This window comes from Desmodus rotundus, chromosome 1 (assembly GCF_022682495.2).
Source record: "Desmodus rotundus isolate HL8 chromosome 1, HLdesRot8A.1, whole genome shotgun sequence".
Classification (NCBI taxonomy): Eukaryota; Metazoa; Chordata; class Mammalia; order Chiroptera; family Phyllostomidae; genus Desmodus; species Desmodus rotundus.
Window position 1 is genome coordinate 81,993,098 of NC_071387.1, and position 26,537 is coordinate 82,019,634.

A 26,537-nucleotide genomic window follows, 5' to 3' on the forward strand; every position below is an offset into this window, starting at 1 on the left:
CTGGTGTGAGATGGTACCTCATTGTGGTTTTGATTTGCATCTCTCTGATGGCTAGTGATGCTGAGCATCTTTTCATATGTCTCTGGGCCCTCTGTATGTCTTCCTTGGAGAAGTGTCTGTTCAAGTCCTTTGCCCATTTTTTAATTGGGTTGTTTGTCTTTCTGGAGTGGAGTCAGTGCCCATCAGCAAAGGAGTGGATCCAAAAACTATGGTATATTTACACAATGGAATTCTACACAGCAGAGAGAAAGAAGGAGTTTATACCCTTTGCAACAGCATGGATGAAACTGGAGAGCATTATGCTAAGTGAAATAAGCCAGGCGGTGAGGGACAAATACTATATGATCTCACCTTTAACTGGAACATAATCAATAGAAGAAAAAAGCAAACAAAATATAACCAGGGACATTGAAGTTAAGAACAATCTAACAATAGCCGGGTCGGGGCGGGGGGGCAGTGGGAAGAGGGGATTACAGGAACTACTATAAAGGACACATGGACAAGACCAGGGGGGAGGGTGGAGGTGGGGGAGGGAGGTGGGTTCAGTTGGGGTGGGGTGGAGGGATGGGGAGAAAAGGCGTGCAACTGTAATTGAATAACAATAAAAATTAAAACAAAACAAAACAAAACAAAAAGAAATACTTTTGGGCCATGAAAAAACGAGGAAAAAAATTTTATATTTTGTGACAGCATGGATGGATCTGGAGAACATTAGGCTAAGTCAAATCAGCTAGTCAGGGAAGGACAAATCATATATACGCCTTCCCAATAACTACACAATTTATTTTTATTTACCTGTTGTTCAGGGTCAGCTCTCCAATAAAAATGTTAAAACAGTGTAAGTAAAGGTGGCTTGTTTTGCTCCTAATTATAAAGGGAAATATTTCAATATTGTACAAGTAAGAATGCTTTGTGGTAGCTTTTATACAGACACATTTCTCAAAATAGTAGGTCTCCTTTATTCATTGTTTGCTAAGATTTTTTATCAACATAAATGAATACTGAATTCTAGTAAATCTTTTATTTTATTTTATTGTGGCTATATTACAGTTGTCGCAATTTTCCCCAGTTGCTCTCCACTGTCCTACCCACCACCTGCTTCCTCAGTCAATCCCTACTCTACCTATGTCCATGGGTCACTTATACATGTTCCTTGACTAGACCTTTCCCTGTTTATGTCCCTCCTCCCTCCCCTTGGGTCACTGTCAGTCTGTTCCCTGTTTCCGTGCCTGTGGTTCTATTTTGCTTGTTTGTTTGTTGATTAGGTTCCTGTTATAGGTGAGATCACATGGTATTTGTCTTTTGCCGCCTGGTTTATTTCACTAAGCATAATACTCTCCAGTTCCATCCATGCTGTCACAAAAGGTATGAGTTACTTCTTTCTTTCTGCTGCAGTACAAAATTTTCTCAAAATACTAAAAATGGAATTGCCTTTTGATCCAAAGATTCCACTGCTGGGATTGTACCCTAAGAATCCTGAAACACCAATTCAAAAAATCCTATCCACCCCTATGTTCACAGTAGCATTATTTATAATAGCCAAGCACCAGAAACAGCCCAAGTGCCCACCTGTAAATGAGTGGATCAAAAAACTGTGGTACATTTATACAATGGAATACTACGTACCTCTTACCTGAGAGAAAGAAGGAGCTCCTACCTTTGGCAACAGCATGGATGGACCTGGAGAATATTATGCTAAGTGAAGTAAGCCAGACAGTAAAAGACAAACACCATATGATCTGACCTATAAGAGGAACCTAATGAATAAAACACACAAAAGAGCAAAATAGAACCACGGGCATGGAAACAAGGAACAAACTGACAGTGACCAGAGGGGAGAGGTGAAGGGGATAAGGGCAGAAAGAAGGTGAAGGGTCTAGTCAAAGAACATGTATGAATGACCCATAGACATGTACAACAGGGTGGGGATTGACTGCGGAGATAGGGGATGGAGCAGTTGAGAGCAAGGGGGAAAAATGGGACAACTGTAACAGAACAACAATAAAATGGTCAATAAAAATATATTTAAAAAACAGGAAAAAAAGCTGAACTGAGAATTATTGAACTGGATGTCTTCCACCTCAATGGAAAGTTAAGGTCTCACAACCAGTTCCCACCTCTAAATTTATAAATACAGAGCACATTGATTGACAGGAAGGTCAGTTCCCCTAGAGCAGACATTTCAACCTTTTTCATCTCATGACACACATAAACTAATTACTAAAATTCTATGGTGCACCAAAAAATCTATTTTTTGCAGACCTGACAAAAAATAGGTATAATTTTGATGCATTCACATCAGATGGCAATTGTTGTGTTGGCTGTCATATTTTTATTTGACAGTCTAAGGAAAAAGAGGTCAGTGCCCCTGACTAAATAGCCAGGTATTTCATGTTTTAAATTCTTGCAGCACACTGACTGAACATCGCTGACCTAGAGTAGTTCCTATGACTCCATCACAAATATATGCAGTAAATATTCCTCTAATCTCTCTCAAAAGAACCTATGTCCATTTTCCAGGGTACCTATGCATTGGGAAAGTTGAGGGAATGTCAGAACATTTCTTCTCAGGTGAAAGACAAAGTGTTGCACCGCCAATATCTCACCACTTAAAAAAGATTTGATGAAGACTATTCTTTCAGGAATCATTTCTATAGTTTGTTACTAGAGAAGTTTCTCGGAATGTGTAGAGCATCTGAAACCACAAGGAGGAGATGGAATGTTTTCTCCTGAGTGTGAAGTTGTCTCTTGGTGTTGCTTTGGTAACTGCCATTTGCCATTGATGATCATTCTTCTTTCTCTTCTGAGGAAGTAAGTAGAAGAGGACACCTGTCTGAGTGGTTAAAAAAAAAAAGGTTTTGGGGACTTCTGGACAAGATAGAGGCATAGATAGACACACTGGCCTCCTCACACAACCAAAAGAAGGACAACAACAATTTAAAGACAAAAAACAACCAGAACTGACAAAAAATCAAACTGTATGGAAGTCCAACAACCAAGGAGATAAAGAAGAAACATTCATCCAGACCAGTAGGAAGGGCGGAAATGGGCAGCTGGGGTGAGAGGACTCGCAGCAAGGCAGCGACTGGAGGACCAGGCAAGGCAGTGGCTGCTGGAGCAGGTAATCCAAAATTCGCCTGCAGATAAACTGGGAGGAACAACTGTGGAGTGAGACAGACCACACAACCCAGGGCTCCAGCCAGGGGAAATAAATCCTCAAACCTCTCATTGAAAACACTGGTGGGGGTTGAGGCAGCAGTGGGAGAAACTCCTAGCCTCATAGGAGAGTTCATTGGAGAGACCCACAGGGTCCTACAATGTACACAAATCCACCCACCTGGGAATCAGCAACAAAAGGGCCCAATTTGCTTATGGGTGATGGGAGAAGTGACTGACAACTGTCAGAGAGCAGAGAAAGCACCATTGTTCTCTCTCAGACCCCTCCTGCACATACAGCGTCACAACGCAGCAAGGTGGGTTGTCCCACCATGGTGAACACCTAAGGCTCTGCCCCTTGCTATGTAACAGGCGTGCTGAGATTAAAAAAAAAAAAAGGCCCAAATGAAAGAACAGATCAAAGCTCCAGAAAAAATACAACTAAGCATAAGCAACGAAGAGATAGCCAACCTATTGGATGCACAGTTCAAAACACTGGTTATCAAGACGCTCACAGAATTGGTTGAATTTGGTCACAAATTACATGAAAACATGAAGGCTATGCTAAGTGAAATAAAGGAAAATATACAGGGAACCAACAGTGATGGGAAGGAAAGTGGGACTCAAATCTATGGTTTGGACCAGAAGAAAGAAATAAACAGTCAACCAGAAAAGAATGAAGAAACAAGAATTCAAAAAAATGAGGAGAGGCTTAGGAACCTCCAGGACATCTTGAAACGTTCCAACATCCAAATTATAGGGGTATCAGAAGGAGAAGAGGAAGAGCAAGAAATTGAAATCTTAATTGAACAAATAATGAAGGAGAACTTCCCTAATCTGGCAAAGGAAATAGACTTTCAGGAGGTACAGGAAGCTCAGAGAGTCCCAAACAAGCTGGACCCAAGGAGGAACACACCAAGGCACATCATAATCACATTACCCAAGATTACACAGAAGGAGAGAATCTTAAAAGCAGCAAGAGAAAAGGTGACAGTTACCTACAAAGGAGTTCCCATAAGACTGTCAGCTGATCTCAAAGCAAACCTTGCAGGCAAGAAGGGGCTGGAAAGAACTATTCCAAGTCCTTTGCAAATTTTTTTTAATTGGGTTGTTTGTCTTCCTGGAGTGGAGTCATGTGACCTCTTTATATTTTTTGGAGATCAGGCCCTTGTCTGAGGTATCATTGGCAAATATGTTTTCCCAGACTGTTGATTCTGTTATCATTTTAATGCTGTTTTCTTTAGCCATGCAGAAGCTTTTTATTTTGATGAGGTCCCATTTGTTTATTCTTTCCTTTATGTCCTTTGCTTTAGGGTATGTGTCTGTGAGGATGTTTCTGCGCGGAATGTCTGAGATTTTCCTGCCAATGTTTTCCTCAAGGACTTCTATGGTGTTACGACTTATATTTAAGTCTTTTATCCATCTTGAATTTATTTTAGTGCATAGTGTAAGTTGCTGATTGAGTTTTGTTTTTTTGCACATAGGTGTCCAGATCTACCAACACCATTTGTTGAAGAGGCTATTTTTGCTCCATTTTAAGCTCCTGCCTGCACAGACACTTCTCCAAAAAAGACACACAGAGGGCCCAGAGACATATGAAAAGATGCTCAGCATCACTAGCCATCAGAGAGATGCAAATTAAAGCCACAATGAGGTACCATCTCACACCAGTCAGAATGGCCAACATAAACAAATCCACAAACAAATGTTGGAGAGGATGTGGAGAAAAGGGAACCCTAGTACATTGTTTGTGGGAATGCAGACTAGTGCAGCCACTGTGGAAAACAGTATGAAATTTCCTCAGAAAACTAAAAGTGGAATTGTCCTTTGACCCAGCAATTCCACTGCTGGGATTATACCCTAAGAGCCCTGAAACACCAAGAGAACCTATGCACCCCAATGTTCATAGCAGCACAATTTACATTAGCCAAGTACTGAAAGCAACCTAAGTGCCCATCAGCAAATGAGTGGATCCAAAAACTATGGTACATTTACACAATGGAATTCTATGCAGCAGAGAGAAAGAAGGAGTTTACACCCTTTGCAACAGCATGGATGGAACTGGAGAGCATTATGCTAAGTGAAATAAGCCAGGCAGTGAGGGACAAATACCATATGATCTCACCTTTAACTGGAACATAATCAACAGAAGAAAAAAGCAAACAAAATATAACCAGAGACACTGAAGTTAAGAACAATCTAACAATAGCCAGAGGGGAGGGGGGAAGGGATATTGCGGAGAAGGGTTTTCAGGAACTACTATAAACGAAACATGGACAAAACCAAGGGGGAGGGTGGAATCTGGGGAGGGAGGTGGGTTTGGCTGGGGTTGGGTAGAGGGGTGGAGAGAAAATTCAGACAATTGTAATTGAACTATAAAATAATTAATTAATTTTTAATAAAGTATTCCAAGTCATGAAATACAAGGACCTATATCCAAGATTATTCATTCCAGCAAAGCTTTCATTTAGAATGGAAGAGCAGATAAAGTGCTTCCCAGATAAGATCAAGTTAAAGGAGTTCATCATAACCAAGCCCTGTTGTTAAATGTTAAATTGGGGATGTTAAAGGGATTTATCTGAGAAAAACAAGATAAAAATTGTGAACAGTGAAATGACAACAAATTCAGTTATTAACAACCACACCTAAAACAAAACAAAAACAAACTAAGCAAACAACCAGAACAGGTACAGAATCACAGAAATGGAGATCACATGGAGGGTTATATCAGGGGAGTGGGAGGGGGAGAGAAGGGGAAAAGGTACAGGGAATAAGAAGCATAAATGGTAGGTAGAAAATAGACAGGGGGTGGTTAAGAAATGTAGAACCCAAAAAACCTATATGTATGACCATAAACATGAACTAAAGTGGGGGGGGGGGATGTGGGTAGAAGGGGGTGTGCAGGGCGGAAGGGATAAAAGGGGGGAATGGGACAACTGTAATAGCATAATCAATAAAATATATTAAAAATAAAAATTTTGATGGGTCTCTTTGAAATTTAAGTTTGGAGGAGACAAATACCAAACTTAAAAACACTGCTCTGATTCATTTATTGGATAACTTTGGGTTCTCAGAGACTACAGGTCCTAGGTCCTGGACACAGCAGTGGAGACAATTCTTTCAGGAGTCACAGCAATCTTCCTTTTATTTTAGGTGTGGTTGTTAATATCCGTGAGTTTACTGTCATTTTTTCTGTTCATATTTTTTATCTTTTTTTTTCTTAAATAAGTCCCTTTAACATTTCCTATAATAAGGGCTAGGTGATAATGAACTCCTTTAACTTGACCTTATCTGAGAAGCACTTTATCTGCCCTTCCATTCTAAATGATAGCTTTGCTGAATAGAGTAATCTTGGATGTAGGTCCTTGCCTTTCATGACTTGGAATATTTCTTTCCAGCCCCTTCTTGCCTGCAAAGTCTCTTTTGAGAAATCAGCTGACAGTCTTATGGGAACTCCTTTGTAGGTAACTGTGTCCTTATGTCTTGCTGCTTCTAAGATTCTCTCCTTCTGTGTAATCTTGGGTAATGTAATTATGATGTGCCTTGGTGTGTTCCTCCTTGGGTCCAGCTTGTTTGGGACTCTCTGAGCTTCCTGTACCTCCTGGAAGTCTATTTCCTTTGCCAGACTAGGGAATTTCTCCTTCATTATTTGTTCAAGTAAGATTTCAATTTTTTGTTCTTCCTCTTCTCCTTCTGGTACCCCTATAATTTGGATTTTGGAACGTTTCAAGATGTCCTGGAGGTTCCTAAGCCTCTCCTCATTTTTTTGAATTCTTGTTTCATCATTCTTTTCTGGTTGGATGTTTCTTTCTTCCTTCTGGTCCACACCATTGATTTGAGTCTCAGTTTCCTTCACATCACTATTGGTTCCCTGTACATTTTCCTTTGTTTCTCTTAGCATAGGCTTCATTTTTTCATCTGGTTTTCGCACAGATTCAACCAATTCTGTGAGCGTCTTGATAACCAGTGTTTTGAACTGTGCATCTGATAGGTTGGCTATCTCTTCCTTGCTTAGTTGAATTATTTCTGGAGCTTTGGAGTGTTCTGTCATTTGGCCCATTTTTTCTTTTCTTTTTTTTTTTTTTTTTGGTGTTGGCACATCTGTTACTTAAAGGGGTGGAGGCTTAGGTGTTCCCTGGGGCAGGGTAACACTGGTCGCTGTTCTGTGACGCTGTACGTGGGGGAGGGGCCGGAGGGAGCAATGGCTCCCGCTCCACTCTCCACAGGATCTCAGTCTTTCATTCCGCTACCCACAATCAAACTGGGCCCCTCTGGTGGTGATTCCCGAGTGGGTGGGCTTGTGCACACTCTAGGCCCCTGTGGGTCTCTCCAACGACCTCTCCTGTGAGGCTGGGAGTCTCTCCTGCTATCGCCCCAACCCCCACGGGCGTTTTCAATCAGAGGTTTGAGGCTTTATTTCCCCGCGCTGGAGCCCTGTGTTGCGCGGTCTGCCTAGCTCCCCGCTGTTCATCCCGGTTTATCTGTGCACGAATGTGGGGCCCCGGGGTGCTACCCACCGCTCTGCCTGCCCCATTCTCCGCCATCCTGAGTCCGGCCCTCTTGGTTTATCTGCGCAAATGTGGGGCCACAGGGTCTGCTAGTGGTCAGACTGCCTGCCCCGTTCATCCCACACTCCGCAAGTCTCAGTCCCGCCATGGCAACGCGAGTCCTCTCTGCCCCTCCTACTGGTCTGGATGAATGTTTATTTTTTAATTCCTTTGTGTCAGACTTCCTTGCCGTTCGATTTCCTGTCAGTTCTGGTTGTGCGAGGAGGTGCAGTGTGTCTACCTACGCCGCCATCTTGGTTCTCCCCCCTGCTTTTTTTACCTGTCTGTTTACTTGGAAAATTTGTTTCCAGCCCTTCACTTTCAGTCTGTGTAGGTCTTTTGTCCTGAGATGGGTCTCTTGTAGGCAGCATATGTGTGGGTCATGTTTTCTTATGCATTCAGCTATTCTATGTCTTTTGATTGGAGCATTTAATCCATTTACATTTAAGGTTCTTATTGATAGGTACTTATTCATTGCCATTTTTTTGTACTATGTTCCTTTCTCTCTCTCTTTTCCTTCCTTTCCTTAAAGCAGTCCCTTTAGCATCTCTTGCTGAGATGGTTTGGTGGAGGTATATTCTTTTAGACTTCTTTTGTCTGGGAAACTCCTTATTTGGCCTTCTATCTTGATTGAGAGCCTTGCTGGGTAAAGTAGCCTTGGTTGCAGGCCTCTGGTTCTCATTATTACTTGGAATGTTTTTTGCCATTCTCTTCTGGCTTGGAGCATTTCCATTGAGAAGTCAGTTGCTAGCCTTATCTGGACTCCCTTGTATGTTACTTCCTGTCTCTCCCTTGCTGCCTTTAAGATTCTCTCTTTGTCTTGGAATTTTGCCATTTTAATTATGATGTGTCTTGCAGTGGGCCTCTTTGGGTTCCTCTTGCTTGGGACTCTCTCTGTTTCCTGGATTTGCATCACTTTTTTTCTCATTTAATTAGGGATGTTTTCCATCATTAGTTTTTCAAACAGGTTTTCTATCCCTTGGTCTTGCTCTCTTCCTTTTGGTATCTCTATTATATGGATATTACCTTTCATGTTGTCTGCATTTCCCTTAACCCCTCTCCATTCTTTCTGAATCTTTTTTCCATTTCTTGCTCATTCTGGGTGTTTTTTTCTACCTTGTCATCTAGTTCGCTGTTCCAATCCTCTGCTTCATCTAGCCTGCTTTTGATTCCTTCTACTGTGTTCTTCATAAATTGTATTCTTCATTTCCTCTTGGCTTTTGTTGATTGTTTCTATTTCCTTTTTCACGCTGATAGAGTTTGCAGTACGTTCCTCATAGTTTCCCTGTAATTTTTGGTAATTCTCAGTGAGCTCATTGAGCTTCCTCATAACCAATTCTGTGAAGTCAATATCTGATAGTTGACTTGCCTCTTTTTCATTTAGCATTGTTTCTGAGACTTCCTCCTTTCCTTTTATTTCAGGTTGTTTCTTTGTCTTCCCATTGTTTGTGAGAGTCTTCCTGTCAGCCTCTGCTTCTTAAATTGCTCTCTTCTGACCCCCTGTGTTTGTCTTGTAAACTTCTGTGGTAGGATACCTGTGAGATTCAGTGGTACAGTCTCCTTCATCTCCCAATCTTACTGATCTTGGGCTGTGGTTTATGTTGGCTCTCTCTATGTCTTTGGTTTTGGTTCTTGTTGGGTCTTCTTTGGTGGGTCTTTCCCACCAGCTGGTTAACTGTGGGTCAGTCTGTCCCCCACCTCTTGTTTTCTGTTGTGCAGGTGTGGGCAGATTGTGTTGGAGCTGGTTCTTCTATGTGTACAAGGTTTTGAGGCTTTTCTCTTGCTCTTGTTCAGTTGTTTGTTCTGAGTAATTTCTTCACTATTTAGTTCTACTTCCAGATAGGTCCTTGGTTGAGTGTCCTTGGTTGAGTTAGTGTGACTTCCACTCCCTCCTTCACCTTCTTCTGTTCTTAGCTGTTGATGTTTCCTTTGTTGGTGGGTTTCCTCTTCCAGGAGGTATCCTGGTTTTCACAGCTTCTACCTACTCTTTTTTATGATAGGTTGTAGGGGGAAGGCAAAATGGTTTAACACAGCAGGAGTGTATTCTATGATATTTCAAGTAGCAGCCCTTAGAGAAGAGATAGGAGATCCTTTGAATTTATAGTGTTAACTGTGATAATTCACCCACCTAGGCCACTCTTTAGAAAGGGTGGAAAGAAGATAAGACTCATTGTGGGGGCAGGGGAGTAGGGGGAAGGATGGTGAGTTGGATCTAGAAAGCTGTGAGCTTGTGGGAAGTCAGGTTATGAGGTAAAGTGAGAGTAAAGGGTAGAAAATAGGTGTAACATGTGAGAGAATAGAGTTAACCACACCAGTAATAAAGTTCAGGAAACAGTGAAGTGGGCTGAGGTCTGGGAGGGGTTCTGTGTGGTATTTACAGATGTATGGAACAGCTATTATTTACAATAGTAATGGAGTAACAATCATATGACAGAATCTATGTGATCTGGATAACTAGAATAGGGAGTATAGTTCTAGAGTAGTGTGCTAATGACACACAAGTGAAGTGAAAGACAGTTAATTAACAATACACTGTAAAAGAGAGAACAAGGGGAAACAATGCAAATTAACCAGTCAAGGGAAGAAGACTAAACAGAAAGAAGAGAGATACAAAAATACTAATAAAATGAGTGATGTAAGAATAATGAAATTATAATACAAATATACAATAACTTACAAGTTCTCTGGAGTAGCAAAGTGAAATTTGCTTCACTGTCTCAGCTGTTGGTATGCCCCCTTTTTGGGTCCAACTTTGGTATTTTCATAGTTCCAGATTTTATTGTCTCACTCGTGGGGATTTTTAAAAAAATAAAAAGATGGAGGGAAGAAGGGATATAAAGGGAGAGAAGGAAGGGGTAGAACAAGAAAGAAGGAGAGAGAGGAAGAAGGTTTTAAAAGAAAGAAAAAATGATAAAAAATAATAATAAAGAGATACTTAAAAAGCAAACAAACAAACAAGCCTGCTGGCTTCAAACTGGCAAAGCCAGTTTTGCTAGTCTTTTTGGCTGCAGCCAACTCAGGGGGCCTAGCCCAGCTCTTCTCTGTCCCAAGCAGCACTGGGGCTGCCTCTGGCCCAGCTCTCCAGAGGCCCCTGGACCCACAGGTTCAGGCACTCACCCTCCTCCAGGCTATGGGTGTATGTGTGGGGGGCCTTCTGTTATTCGCACTCTCTCCAGTGCCTGTGGTCTCAGGTCCCTCTGAGTTGCGCACACTCTCCAGTTGATGCCTATTGTCTCAGGCTGCCCCCCCCCCAGGTGTGCTCTCTCCACCCTCTCCCCTCCCCACCCCACCCCGTGCTTCCGATTTGGGCTTGATATCCCCCACAGCCCTGCAGGAGCACCGGGTGGCCTGGTGGAGAGGAGAATGGAGCTGTTGCTGCAGGAGAATTCCCCAAAGTGCCCCTGAAGGTCTTTTCTTTTTGAGAAAATCCTCTTGCTCAATCCTGCCACTCCATACAAAGAAGGGCTTGTCCTCTCACATAGCCCACATCTCCAGCTAGACCTGGGGCTGTCTGGGTCAGGGAATGACAAGGACCAACTCTCAACTCTCCTCAACTGGCGCTCACAGTCTGCGTGGGTTTACCCCTTTGTCTTTATTACCCTCCCTGCGACTTCAAGCAACCAGGTCTCTCTCGGTGCTGCTCAAGCCTTGTTTAGCAGGGGAGGGAGCCGTTAACTCGGCTCTGTCCCAGGAGTCCTGCAGCAGGCCCAGCCAGCACAGGCCTGGGGCTACAGTCGCCCTGGTGCCTGCTGCTCCTGGGTAACTTTTTGTCCTGAAGCAATCCCCTTACTGTATGTTTTTTCCGTGTCCTCTATACTTTTTGGTCTCCTAGCTTCATAAACTCTGGGGTACTGTTGCTTGTTCACTTTGTTCCTGAGTAGAATGGGTAGGTGTTTCACCCATGTGCAGGGGAAGTGAACTCCGCTCCCACCTATCTTGCCACCATCTTTTCCTCACATCTTTGGAATCTTGATAGGAATTACCTTGAAAATACAGATTGCTTTGAGTAGTATGGACATTTTAATGATGTTAATTTTTCCTACCCATGAACATTGTATGTGCTTCCACTTTTTTATATCTTTTTCAATTTCTTTCTTCAGTGTCTTATAATTTTACAAGCACAGGTTTTTTACTTCCTTGGTTAGGTTTATTCTTAGGTATTTTATTCTTTTTGTAGTAATTATAAATGGAATTATTTTCTTAATTTTCCTTTCTGTTAGTTTGTTATTGGAATGTAGAATTACAACTATTTCTAGATATTAATTTTGTATCCTGCTACTTTGCTGAATTCATTTATCAGTTCTAGTAGTTTCTTGGCTGAATCTTTGGGGTTCTCTATGTACAGCATCATGTTATCTAGAAATAAAGACAATTTTACTTATTCCGTTCCAATATGGATGCCTTTTATTTCTTCTTCTTCTCCAATTGCTGTGGCTAGGACTTTCAGTATTATATTGAATAGGAGAGGTGAAAGCAGATATCCCTGTCTTGTTCCCAGTCTTAAGGGGATGCTTGTAGTTTTTGCCCATTGAGTATGATGCTGGCATTGGGTTTATCATATGAGAACTTTATTATGTTCAGGTATGTTCCGTCTAATCCCACTTTGTTGAGAGCTTTTACTCTCAACAAAGAGTTAAGAGTAAAATGTTGAGAGTAACAAAGAGTTGAGGTGCTGAATTTTATCAAATGACACTATTGATACAACCATGTTGTTTTTATCCTTCGTTTTGTTTATGTGGTGAATCACACTTAATGATTTGCGAATGTTGTACCAATCTTGCATTCCCCAAATAAATCCCACTTGATCATGGTATATGATCTTTTGGATATATTGCTGTATTTGTTTTGCTAACACTTTTTTGAGGATTTTAGTGTCTATGTTCATCAAGGATATTGGCCCATACTTTTCTTTCTTTGTAGTGTATTTATCTGGTTTTGGAATTAAGGTGATGCTGGTCTTGTAAAACGAGTTTGGGAGTCTTCCTTACTCTTGAATTTTATAAAATAGTTTGATAGGAGAGATGTCAATTCTTCTTAGAATATTTGGTAAAATTGACATGTGAAGCCATGTGGTCCAGGGCTCTTTTTTTGTTGGAAGTTTCCTAATTAAAAAAAACAACAACAACAAAAAACCCTGCTTCAATTTCACTAGGTATAATCTGTCTATTCAGATTCTCTGATTCTTTTAGATGTAGTTTTGGGAGATTGTATGCTTCTAGAAATCTATCCATTTCATCCAGGCTGTCCAGTTTGTTGGCATATAGTTGTCCATAATATTTTCTTACAATCCTTGAATTTCCTTGGTTTCAGTTGTTATTTCTCCTCTTCCATTTCTGATTTTATTTTTCAGACCTTTCTCTCTTTTTTTTTTTTGTAGGCTAACTTTTAAAATATATTTTATTCATTATGCTATTACAGTTGTCCCATTCCCCCTCTTTATTCCCTTCCATCCTGCACATCCCCTCCCACCCATATTCTCCCCTTTAGTTCATGTCCATGGGTTATACATATAAGTTCTTTGGCTTCTACATTTCCTATACTATTCTTACCCTCCCCCTGTCTATTTTCTACCTACCATTTATGCTACTTATTCTCTGTACCTTTCCCCCCTCTCTCCCCATCCCACTCCCTTATTGATAACCCTCCATGTGATCTCCATTTCTGTGGTTCTGTTCCTGTTCTAGTTGTTTGCTTAGTTTGCTTTTGTTTATGTTTTAGGTGTGGTGGGGTTAATAACTGTGAGTTTGCTGTCATTTTTACTGTTCATATTTTTCATCTTCTTTTTCTCTGATAAATCCCTTTAACATTTCCTATCATAAGGGCTAGGTGATGATGAACTCCTTTAACTTGACCTTATCTGAGAAGCACTTTATCTGCCCTTCCATTCTAAATGATAGCTTTGCCGGATACAGTAATCTTGGATGTAGGTCCTTGCCTTTCATGACTTGGAATACTTCTTTCCAGCCCCTTCTTTCCTGCAAGGTTTGCTTTGAGAAATCAGCTGACAGTCTTATGGGAACTCCTTTGTAGGTAACTGTCACCTTTTCTCTTGCTGCTTTTAAGATTCTATCCTTCTCTTTAATCTTGTGTAATGTAATTATGATGTGCCTTGTTGTGTTCCTCCTTGAGTCTAACTTGTTTGGGACTCTCTGAGCTTCCTGGACTTCCTGGAAGTCTATTTCCTTTGCCAGATTGGGGAAATTCTCCATTATTTGTTCAAATAAGTTTTTAATTTCTTGCTCTTCCTCTTCTCCTTCTGGTACCCCTATAGTTTGGATGTTGGAACCTTTAAAGATGTCCTGGAGGTTCTTAAGCCTCTCCTCATTTTTTTGAATTCTTGTTTCTTCATTCTTTTCTGGCTGAATGTTTATTTCTTCCTTCTGGTCCACACCATTGATTCGAGTCCCAGTTTTCTTCCCATACTGTTGGTTCCCTATACATTTTCCTTTGTTTCTCTCAGCACAGCCTTCATTTTTTCATCTAATTTGTGACCACATTCAACCAATTCTGTGAGCATCCTGATTACCAGTGTTTTAAACTGTGCATCTGATAGGTTGGCTTTTTCTTTGTTGCTTAGTTGTATTTCTTCTGGAGCTTAGATCTGTTCTTTCATTTGGGCCTTTTTTTTTTTTTTTTGTCACTGTGTGCCTGTTATGTAGTAAGGGGCGGAGCGTGGTAACCCACGTAGCTGCGTTTGACGCCATATGTGGGGGAGCGGTCTGAGAGGGAACAATGGCTCTTGCTCCACTCTTTGTCAGTTTTCAGTCTCTCCCTCCACTACCCACAATCAAATTGGGCCCTTCTGGTGCTGTTTCCTGGGTGGGTGGGCTTGTGCACGTTCTAGGACCTCGTGGGTCTCTCCAACGAACTCTCCTGTGAGGTTGGGAGTTTCTTCCACTGCTGCCTCAATCTCCAGGGTGTTTTCAATCAGAGATTTGAGGCTTTTTTTCCCCTCACTGGAGCCCTGGGTTGCGTGGTCTGTCTTCCTCCCCAGTTGTTCCTCCTGGTCTATCCGCATGAGAATGTGGGACTGCCAGCTCCATCAGCTGCCACCTTTCTGGGTCCACCAGCTGCCACTTTGCCCGCCCTGGTCCTCCAACCACTGCTTTGTCTCGAGTCCTCTCAACCCGGCTGCCCATCTCCACCCTTCCTACCTGTCTGGATGAATGTTTCTTTTTTAACTCCTTGGTTGTTAGACTTCCATACAGTTCAATTTTCTGTCAGTTCTGGTTGTTTTTTGTTTTTAAATTGTTGTCCTTCTTTTGGTTGTGCGAGGAGGCACAGTGTATCTACCTACACCTCCATCTTGGCTGGAAGTATCCTTTCTCTTTTTTTCTTGATGACTCTGGTTAAAGGTTTGTCAATCTTATTTACTTTTTCAAAGAACAAGTTCTTGGATTCATTCATTTTTTGTATCATATTTTTAGAGTCTATTTAATTTATTTCTGCTCTAATCTTTATTATTTCCTTCCTTCTACTTGCTTTGGGATTTGTTTGTTGTGTTTTTTCCAAGTTCCTTTCAGTGTAAAGTTAGATTGTTTATTTCAACTTTTTCTTGTTTTTTGAGATAGGCCTCTAATGCTATGTACTTCCCTCTTAGAATTGCTTTTCCAGTGTGCCACAGATTTTGGATTGTTGAGTCCTAATTTTCATTTTTCAAGGTATCTTTTGATTTCTTCCTTTATATCATTGTTGATCCATTCATTGTTTGATAACATGTTATTTAGCTTCCACCTCATTGTGTGTTTTTTCAGTGTTCTTGTAGTTGATTTCTAGTTTCATAGCATTCTGGTCAGAGAAGATGCTTAATATGATTTCAGTCTTCTTAAATTTATTGAGACTTATTTTGTGTCCTGTCATGTGGTCTATCCCAGAAAACGTTCCATGCGTACTTGAAAAGTATTTATATTCTGCTACTTTGGCTGAAATGCTCTTGAGATATCAATTAAATCCATTTGATATAATGTGTTGTTTAAGGCTGCTGTCTCCTTGTTGATTTTCTATCTGGAAGATCTATCCATTGAAGTCAACTGGGTGTTAAAATCCCCAACTATGACTGTATTTCTGTCGATATCTCCCTTTATGTCTATCAAGATTTACTTCACACATTGGGTTGTTCATATGTTGGTTGTTTAAATGTCTACTAGGGTTATATCCTGTTGTTGGACTCTTTCCTTTATTATTATGTAGTGTCCTTCTTTGTCTCTTATTATAACCTTGGTTTTAAAGTCTATTTTGTTAGATATAAGTACAGCTATCTCTGCTGTTTTTCCCTTTCCATTTGCATGAAATATCTTTTCCATCTCTTTACTTTTAGTCTGTGTGTATCTTTCAATCTGCGGTGGGTGTCTTGGAGGAAGCCATTTTATATATTCTTGTTTTCTTACCCATTCAGCTAAACTATGTCTGTTGGTTGGAGCATTTAACCCACTGATATTTAAGGTGATTATTAATGGATATGTATGTAGTGCCATTTCATTGTTAGACTATTTTCCTTTGATGTTTTTTTTCTCTTTTTAAATTTTTTTAAATTTTGTGCAAGTACAGTTGTCTCCATTTGCACCTCACCATACCCCCGGTGCTACCCATCGCTGCCTCCCACACTCGAGCCTACCCCCCTTTGGCTTTGTTCATGTATCTTTTATACATGTTCCTTGATGGCCCTTCCCGTGTTTTCCCCCATTATCCCTCTCCCACCTCCCCTCTGGTTACTGTCAGTTTGTTATTTATTTCTATGTCTCTGGTTATATTTTGCTTGCTTATTTGTTTTGTTGATGAGGTTCTGCTTATAGGTGAGATCATATGGTATTTGGCTTTCACTGCCTGGCTTATTTCAGTCAGAATAATGCTCTCAGGTTCCATCCTTGCTGTCGTGAAGGGTAGGAGCTCCTTCTTTCTTTTTGCTGCATAGTATTCCATTGTGTAAATGTACCATAGTGTTTTATACACTCATTTACTGGTGGGCACTTAGTTTGTTTCCCACACTTGGCTATTGTAAATTGTGCTTTCTCTTTTTCTTTTTCTTGTTCTTCTTAAAGCAAGCTCCTTAATATTTGTTAAAGTACTGGTTTGTTGTTAAAAAAAACTCCTTTAGCTTTTACTTGTCTCAGAACCTCCTTATTTTTCCTTCGATTTAAAATGATAGCCTTGTTGGGTAAGGTAGCCTTGGTTGTAGGTCCTTTCTTTTAACCACCTTGAATATTTTATGCCACTCCCCACTAGCCTGAAATGTTTCTGTTGAGTAATCAGATGCCAATCTAATTGGTGTTCCCTTGTAGGTAATTACCTGCTCTACTCTTGCAGCTTTTAGGATTCTCACCTTGTCTTTAATCCTTATAATTTTAATTACATCCTATCTTGTTGTGGGTCTCTTTGGGTCCAACTTGTTTTGGACTCTCTGAGCTCTCTGGATTTGTGTGTCATCTTACTTCACCAGATTAGGGAAGGTTTTGGTCATTATATCTTCAAATAGGTTCTCAATCCCATGCTTGCTCTCTTCTCCTTCTGGTATTCCCATGATGTGGATATCTTGTGCTTCATGTTGTCCAAAATGTTTCTAAGCTCTTCTCATCTTTAAAAATTCTTTTTTTCTTTTTGCTGCTCTGCCTGGATGTTTTTGTTTGTTTGTTTGTTTTTGTTTTTGTTTTTACCTTGTCTTCCAAATAACTGATTTGACCCTCTGCTTCATCCAACCTTCTGTTTATTCCTTCCAGTGTATTATTTACTTCAGACATTGCATTCTTTTTTCCTGACTGGTCATTTTTTATGGTTTGTATGTCTTTTTTCATACTGCTGAGTATCCGTATAATCATTATCCTAAATTCTCTAGCAGATAAATTGCTTGCCTCCATTTCATCAAGTTCTTCTTCTGGAGCATTGTGTTGTTATTTCACTTGGGGTCTGTTTCTTTGTCTTCCCATTTTGGCTGCCTCTTTGTATTTGTTTCTATGTATTAGGTAGATCTGCAAAGACTCTGGTGTAGGCCTTTTTCAGACTCTGCTTGTGACTGGCCCTCGTCAACCTGTTTGCAGCTATCAGCGATCTGCAGCATGTGGCTCCCTCAGCAGGGCCTGTTTTTGTGCAGAAAGAACCACGCTGTGCACCAAGGCCAGCTTTTATCAGCACTGGCCCTGGAGAGGGCCTGCTGTCATCTCATAGAGCTCCCAGAGATCTACTTTAGTTGTTAAACTTGATCAGTAATATAGCCTCAAGCTATAATCAGCAGTTTAAGCTCCATAGGTTGAGGCGGGTTATTCCTGTGGGTGGGGCTATTGCTTCCCCTCAGGCAGTTGCCACTTGGTGGGAGTGCTCTGCCTGAGAATGATGACTTCTGCAGTATGGGGGAATGACTCAGTACAGGGATCCTGGTGGCTGTTCCTGTAGTTCTCCCCAGAGCCAACAATCCCAGACTCTCCCAAGCACCTCTAGTCTACTCTGCCCTTCCTCTGCTGGATCCCAGGGTAAGTGCCTGCAAATGAAATTTTGCACATTGGCCCTTTAAGAGGCTGTCTGAGTCCCTAGCCATCTTTCCCTGGCAGACAGAAACTCTGCTGCTTTTCACAGCTGGATGTTATCTGGGTGCCTTTCTGGCTCTGGTGCTATATTTGGGGGAGTTGTCTTGGGGTTTAGACCCTAACTTCTCAGGTGGAACCCCCCAGCTCCTGACATATCCTTCCAGGACTTCAGCTGCCTCTTATGAGAGCTCAGCCAGCCCCCTCAGGTCACCTCTGCACTCCTTACCAGTCTTGTGGTGATGTGGTTCCTTCTCTCTGTCCTCGATAATAAGGCTTCTCTCCATCTAGAGTTCAGTTGATTATTCATGATGATTTCTCTACAATTTAGTTTTAATTCCAGATTGATCCTGGGAGGAGGTTAGCGTACCTTCCACTTACTCCATCATCTTGGATCTTCTCATTTGATGCTCATGGCAGCTGAGTAGACTGCTCAGTATTATTATCATCTTATTTTTTTATAAGTGTAGACTGAGCCTGGGAGGGTGAGGTGTCTCTGAGTCTGTTGTCCTTTGCAAATTCAGTGTGGAATTGAGGCCCCTGTCTGTTACTGGTCAGCATTTTTCTGTCCCATTCTGTTGGCTGCTGCTTTCTATTCTTAAATAGAAAAGGAAGTTTAACTGCTCCTCTGTTCACTTCATGACATTAACCAGTGGTAAATATTTTGTGTCCTCTGAAGCTCACCATCAGTCCATCAACAGTGCTGAATTCCATACTAATGATGGCATGTTAGCTGAGCAGCAGAAATCAACTGTTGATTTGTTGGCCTGGGGCCAGGGGGAAGAAAGAAGCTAATGGGAATATTGAGATATCATAAGTGGAAAGGGATAGAGGCCATGATAAAGAGGTGACATATGTAGAAAAAGGGTCATAATAACCTCAATTGGGAAGAAAACTTGTGTGTTAGCTCTGGCAGACTCAGGAACTATGGTTGGTGGATTGGTTCTCAGATGCCTTGTCTTAATGTATCATGGGCCCTCTGGCACCTGGGCTCTTGACCTCTCCAATCCAGTTCTCAGAATCCTGGGAAGAGACCACAGAACTGAGCCAGCTCAGGCCATTGGTTTTTCTCTGGGCATGAGCCTGAGCCTGGGCCAGGGCTCACCTATGGTGGTGCTGCTGGGTTCGTCATAGGGAAGAGGTGTTCTGATCAGGGCAGGTACAGGTATGCAACATAAACCATTCATATCCATAAGCCCAAATTAGCTCCTGTATGAAAATGGACTACCCAGCTCTGAGCGAGATGCTCTATTATGTGAAAGCCATGTGTGGCCAGGTCCTGAGCTGCATGGATAGTGATGGATCCTGCCTCCCTGCCCATCCTTCTCAGTTGAGCTGTAAGTCACCACTGGAAGTGCCTCAGAGATACTGAGCCAGTGTGTATGCAGAATCCCACTCTAGGTCCTTCTGGTGATGCCACCCAGCCAGCCATGCTCAGTCACTGCTGTCTTCTTCTAGGACACCCTGTCTCTACTGTGAAACGTCACTTCCATGGTGTTCCCTGCCATGCTGTTGGTCCTCTGAGGGTGGGGATGGGGCCATTTTTACCTGCATGTCCCCAGTGTGTTCTGGGTGAGGGCTGAATAAAAAGAATGTGTGTTTATAAAATAAATGGGTCCTATATTAATTCTTATATTAATTTTATTGTTGCACAGGACATGGAGATCTGGCCAGGCCCTCTACAGCCTGCCGCTCCGGTGAATTTGACTTACCCTTAGCTGCAGCTGGTTGTCACTGTGGACAAATGGGGACTAATTAAAGTGTGGAAAGCACAGAAAAAGGTGCTAGGCAGCCTTTTTCTGTTTACCTACACACTTGTCTGGAGGCCTGTGACCATCCAGAGGATCCCTTCCTGCTGGTGAGTGACCTGGCTCAGAGGAGCTTCTGTGGGTGCTTCTGTCTCCCAGCCAAGGGCACAAAAAAAAATGAGTTCAGGGACATGGAGGGTTGGAGCATTGGGTGGATTATCAAGTGTTGCAACCTAACAGTAAGGCTGGGCTGAAAGTAAACAGTCCTTGCACCTGCTGCAGCTCAATACTCCTGTCACCTGGTAGGAGTAAATGAAAATCCTTCCTGAAAAAGGATAATGTTACCCTAGGACTCACATTCTAATGAAAAAACTGAACTAACAAGCAAAATACAGACAGACTCATAGATAGAGAGCAGGCCTACAGCTCTGGGTGGAGGGTTTAGTGGGTGGAGGGATCAAGCAAAGAGGAAAAAGGACTTATGGACATGGAAAACAGTGTGGTGATTGAGGGGGCAGGGGGATAAAGAGGATAAAAGGTAATGGAAAAATACAGTTAAATAATAATAATAATAAAAAGAATTTAAAACTTTCTGTTTTCAAATGCAGCATTCAACACACCCTTCAAGCTAACAAGGCACATGAGGGGATAAGAATAATACCAGCTAAAACTGGGAGGATAAACAGTAGATGATGTTAAAAGAGCCACAGAGGCTTCAGACAGTACAGTTATGAGACACAGACATTAAGACATCAATGGTTGCTATGATCAGGGGCACAAATTTCAGCAAACTTAAAGCTGCAAAAAAATGACATAGACACAGAAAACAGTTTGGTGACTACAAGAGGAAAAAGAGGGTAGGAGGAGGTAGAAGAAGGTAAAAAGGGGACAGAAGGAGACTTGACCTTGGGTTATGAACACACAATAAAACATACAAATGATGCATTATATAATTGTACATTTGAAACTTATATAATTTTATTAACCAGTATCACCAAAATAAATTCAATAAAAATTTTTAAGGAGCTATAAAAAACGATATACTGGATTTAGAAATGAACCAATTAGAAATTCTAGAACAGGACTTCTGGCCAAGATGGAGGTGTAGGTAGACAAACTGTGGCTCCTTGCACAACCAAAAGAAGTACAAAAACAAATTTAAAAACAAAAAACAACCAGAGCTGACAAAAAATCAAACTGTATGGAAGTCTGACAACCAAGAAGTTAAAGAAGAAACATTCATCCATACAGGTAGCAGGGGTGGAGACAGGTAGCCAGGTGGAGAGGACTCCTGGCAAAGCAGTGACTGGAGGACAGGGGCAGGCAGGGTGGTGGCTGGTAGACCAGGTGAGTTGGTGGCTTGCGGACTGGGAAGTCCCACATTTGCATGCAGATAAACTGGGAGGAACAACTGGGGAGCAAGACAGACCATGAAACTGCAGGGTTCCTGCACAGGGAAATAAAGCCTCAAAGCCTCTGACTGAAAACACCTGTGGAGGTTGAGGTGGTGGGAGAAACTCCCAGCCTCACAGGAGTTTGTTGAAGAGAGACACAAGGTCCTAGAACTTACACAAGTTCACCCACCCAGGAATCAACACAAGAAGGGCCCAATTTGATCATGGGAAGTAGGGGGAGTAACTGAAAGCCAGCAGAGAGTGGAGCAAGTGGCACTGTTCCCTCACAGACCCCTCCCCCACATATAGCTTCACAACGCAGCCACATGGGTTGCACTGCCCTGGCAAATACCTAAGGCTCTGCTCCTTACTATGTTACAGGCACATCAAGACAAAAAAAAAAAAAAAAAAAAGGCCCAAATGAAAGAACATATCAAAGCTCCAGAAAAAATACAACTAATCAATGAAGAGATAGCCAGCCTATCAGATTCACAGTTCAAAACACTGGTAATCAGGATGCTCCAGGAACTCGCTGGGTACTTAAACAACATAAAAAAGACCCAGGTAGCAATGAAGGTTGCATTACGTGAAATAAAGAAAAATATACAGGGAACCAACACTGATGGGAAGGAAACCAGGACTCAAACCAGTGGTTTGGAGCAGAAGGAAGAAAGAAACATTCAACCAGAACAGAATGAAGAAACAAGAATTTTAAAAAATGAGGAGAGGCTTAGGAACCTCTAGGACTTCTTTAAACGTTCCAACATCCTAATCATAGGGGTGCCAGAAGGAGAAGAGGAAGACCAAGAACCTGAAAACTTATTTGAACAAATAATGAAGTAGAACTTCCCTAGTCTGGCAAAGGAAATAGACTTCCAGGAAGTCCAGGAAGCTCAGAGAGTTTCAAACAAATTGGACCCAAGGAGGAACACACCAAGGCACATCATAATTACATTACACAAGATTAAAGAGAAGGATAGAATCTTAAAAGCAGCAAGAGAAAAAGAGTTACCTACAAAAGAGTTCCCATTAGACTGTCAGCTGATTTCTCAAAAGAAACCTTGCAGGCAAGAAGGGGCTGGAAAGTATTCCAAATCATGAAAGTCAAGGACCTACATCCAAGATTACTCTATCCAGCAAAGCTATCAATTAGCATGGGAGGGCAGAGAAAGTGCTTCCCAGATAAGGTCAAGTTCAAGGAGTTCATCATCATCAAGCCCTTATTATATGAAATATTAAAAGGACTTATCTAAGAAAAAGAAGAATCTCAAAACTATGAACAGTAAAATGACAACAAACTCACAACTACCAACAACTGAGCCTAAAAAAACTCCCAAAAAACTAAGCAAACAATTAGAACAGGAACAGAATCACAGAAATGGAGATCACGTGGAGTGTTATCAGTGGGGGAGTAGAGGGAGAGAATATGGAAAAAGGTACAGGGAATAAGAAGCATAAATCATAGGTAAAAATAGACAGGGAGGGGTTAAGAATAGTATGGGAAATGGAGAAGCCAAAGAATTTATATGTATGACCCATGGATTTGAACTAAGGTGGGGGAATGCTCGTGGGAGGGGCAGTGCAGGGCAGAGGGGAATAAAGGGGTGGGGGGAATGGGACAAATGTAACAGCATAATCAATAAAATATATTTTTAAAAAGTTAGAATATAAAAGAGAATTAGTGAACTGAAAGATGAAAGAAATTATTTAGAATAGAACAGGGATATTAAGAGTGGTATGCAGGAGAGATGGTAAGAGACCTGGAACAGTGCTTCTGAGACATTAGTGGGACACCAATCACCTGTGGCTCTTGTATAACGGCAGATTCTGATTTGGTGGATCTCTGGGGATGCCTGAGATGCTGACTTTTAAACTAGCTTCTTGGGAAAATTGATGCTGCCAGTCCACAGACCACCCTTTGAGTAGAAGGGCCATAAAGAATCTATGAAAAATCTACTATTTGATATCCCAGGAATAGGTGAGGCACCACTTTTTAGACCACTTTTCTGTAGCCTTAATGCTGAAGGATGTCCTGGCTGGGCACCAAATCCCTGCTCACACTTCCCTTGAATTTTGTGAAAACATTATTTCACTGTTTATTTTCTGTTGAAAAGTCTACTGTACCCTGACTTTCCTTGTTAGACACTTGGATTTTTAAATCAAAGGCCTTAAAGATATTTTGAAATATTGGAAGTCTAGTAGTTTTATTTTGACATGTATGCAGTGATCATCCTGGGCCAGCTTTTCTGAGAACACATGAACCCTTTCATTATATAGATTCAGGCTTTCTTTTATTTCTAGAAAGTTTCACTGTAGATGAATTTTAAATATTAATCTGTTAATTAATTTTACATCTGTAGAAACTTCATTCATGTTTATTAGATCTCCTTTGCCTATCTTCTTGGATACTTTCTGATTCTTTTTAGCCTTTCATTCCACTTTTGTTCTTTTGTCTGTTTTCTTTCTCCTCTTTTAGTGCTTTTATTTGTTCAGCAGAATATTTTCTCTCTTAGGTTTATAGCTATCTTCATTTTTGAGATAACTTTTTAATCAGTATCATTCCTGAATTAATTTAACTCTTATTTCATATCTTGTTTTTTTGTCCATTTCCATTCTGAGTGTTGAATTTCTGATTCAGGATATCCCTTATATTCTTATTTTATGATATTTAACTCAGGTCAAAATGGCTACAGATCTCTGATTCCTGGTTGTCCTTTGGTGGGATAGTTTTACCAGCTAAAATGTGTTGCTTCTCACTTTTTGTTTTCATGACCTCGTTCGAATGTTGCCATTTTCTATGTGTTCTGAACTGTTTGTGTTTTTTGACAGTCAGAACACATGCTTTTACATAAGTTCAGCAGAAAGTCCAGGCTGTGTTCCATGTGCAAATATGTGGAAAAATCATCTTTTAAAACTGTAGGTAAAGGACAAGCTATTCAAGAAATGGAGCACCTGCCCATTAGGAGAGAGAAACTAAGCTGCTCCCACATCACTCCAGTTCTAGAAGCACATATTTAGAATAATTAAAAACTAAATGTAAAAGGCAGTAATAAAATTATCTGAGGAATATGTAAGTAGTTTTAAAAATCAATCTGGGATGTGCACAGCCTTGCTAGACAAGGCAAAACCTGGAACTGAATAAATACACAGATTTGATTTACCTAAAAATTAAAACCATCTGAACTATAGAGTATTATAAAATTGAGGCACATGAAAAATCAGGAGAAATCACTGTATCTTATTTAACAAAGCATTAATATCAGATTATTTGAAGCACAGAAATGTGGTAGAAAAATAGGTAAAGATATGAATAGTCAATTCATAAGAAAAGTACAAATAACCAATAATAGTAAAGGTATGAAACCCAGCTAGTAATCAAAGAGTGACATTACAATGAAGATTTTTACTCACTGGATGAGCAGACATTTCTTAAAACTGGTATTATAAATTAGATGAAACATTGGTATTTTTATACATGACAAATAAGAATATCAATTGATACCACTTAAAAAGGCTTGGTTTTTTCCTGTTAGAAGTTATAAATCTGATATTCTTTGACCTAATAATTCCAGTTCTATGGATCTCTCAGGAGGAAACACTGGACTTCCTGTACAAAGATTGTTCATGGTAATGAAATTTTTAAACAACCTAAATTTCCATCATAATGAGAGGAAGTAAGAAGTCATAGAAAAATGTCCTCTGATGTGGAAAGATTTCCAAACAGTATTTGGAAGCAGAAAAGGCAGTCTTCAGAATAGCATTTGAAAATGATGAATAGCAAGGGTACTGGTGGCCACACTCCTGCCTTCTGTGTGGAGGGAGAAGGTTTTCTCTGAAGACTTAATGTATTGTTTGAGTAAATTCATTTTTGACTTAAAAATGAGTGGAAGTTTTGTCCCAGCGAGGAAGGAGTTATGCAGTGGCCACCTGCTCCTTGGGCGAGGACAGGAGGACACAGGTGGTCAGTGTTTGCATTGCAGGTGACCTCTGTGGATGGAGCACTCTACACAATGATGGTGGCCCAGCTGCAGCTGCTGTTCAGGGTGAGTGTGCTCCTGAAGCAACTTGCCAGTCTGTTCTGCTCTCCTGACTGCCAGTGGGTGTTTGCATTAACCCAGAACTCAGACCTGGACCCCAAGGTCAGTGCTTAGCTGTGTCCCTTGCTCCAAGGTCTAGGCTTTGTGTGCACAGGTAGTGGGTTCTGGGTCTTGTCTTGCCAAATGCATCTGGGAGGGTGGCTCCTCATTCAGGACCATGTTTTTGGCCACTCAGGGTCACCAGCTGGGCATTGGTGGTGCTAGCCTCTCCCCAGAGCCTCTGCTCTTTCCAGGCTGCTGTGTTGCCCACAGGCCAAAAGGGGTTAGTTGCCTGGCTAGCAGGGCAACATCCCGGTGGAATGTCATAACACATTTGGTGGCTTGAGAACAGAGTTTCAGTGAGACTGAGGAGGAGAGAGTTTCCAGGTCAGGCATGAAGAGATGCTGACAGTATGAGACAGCATCATTACTGAGACAAGGTACAGCAGAAATAGCACATGGGCTGTGTGCATCCCTCACGGCCAGCCTCTGTGACTGGATACTGCTACAAGTGCTACCAGAGCCACCAGGAGGGGCTTTCAGAATGCTCCAGGGTTGGAGGAGTCCCTCTGTCATCGGTGATGAGACCATGCAGTGGTGTTCCCCAGGTGTTCCACATGCACTCCTTGCTGTGCCCATTGGAAGATGAGCCTCCTGTCTCTACCTCTCTCTAATCTGGATGACTTCAAGAGTCTGCTGGAACTCTGATGATACAGCCAGACCAGTGGAGATGCACAGAAATGACAGTGGCGTGCAGTTGGTTGTCACCATATACAAGCTAGGGGCTAAGAAGTCCAGGGATGGAATAAACATTCTGGGAAGGATCCCACATCAGGACCTGCAGGTCTGCATGTTACCACCACTGCATATGATGCCTGAAGCACAGATTCCTCCTGTGTTTACTTTGGGGCACCTTTTCTTTCCCTGCAGTGTATATAGTGACTGAACAAATGCGTAGCACTGAGTTTCAGACATTAACTCCTATCAACTTACAGTCTCACCTCTCCTATCTTCCTGCTTCCATTCATCCCTACTTCTCTTTCCACAACTGTATCAAAGGCACTGTTCTCAGCTCTGAGAGCACACAAAAATGAATAAAAGCCAC

General features: G+C 41.4%; 1 protein-coding gene, 1 non-coding gene and 1 pseudogene across 2 annotated transcripts in view; 2 read left to right on the forward strand and 1 right to left on the reverse strand.

Moving 5' to 3' along the window:
* CDK20 (cyclin dependent kinase 20) overlaps positions 1-26,537 on the reverse strand; it is a 98,595-nt gene that overhangs the window by 54,140 nt on the left and 17,918 nt on the right. The gene's annotated exons all lie outside the window — the stretch shown is intronic.
* Positions 2,627-2,842, forward strand: LOC112302922 (small nucleolar RNA U3). The gene has a single exon (XR_002974595.1). It is a non-coding gene; the product is annotated as a small nucleolar RNA U3 (small nucleolar RNA).
* Positions 19,873-26,487, forward strand: LOC112302761 (F-box/WD repeat-containing protein 12-like; annotated as a pseudogene).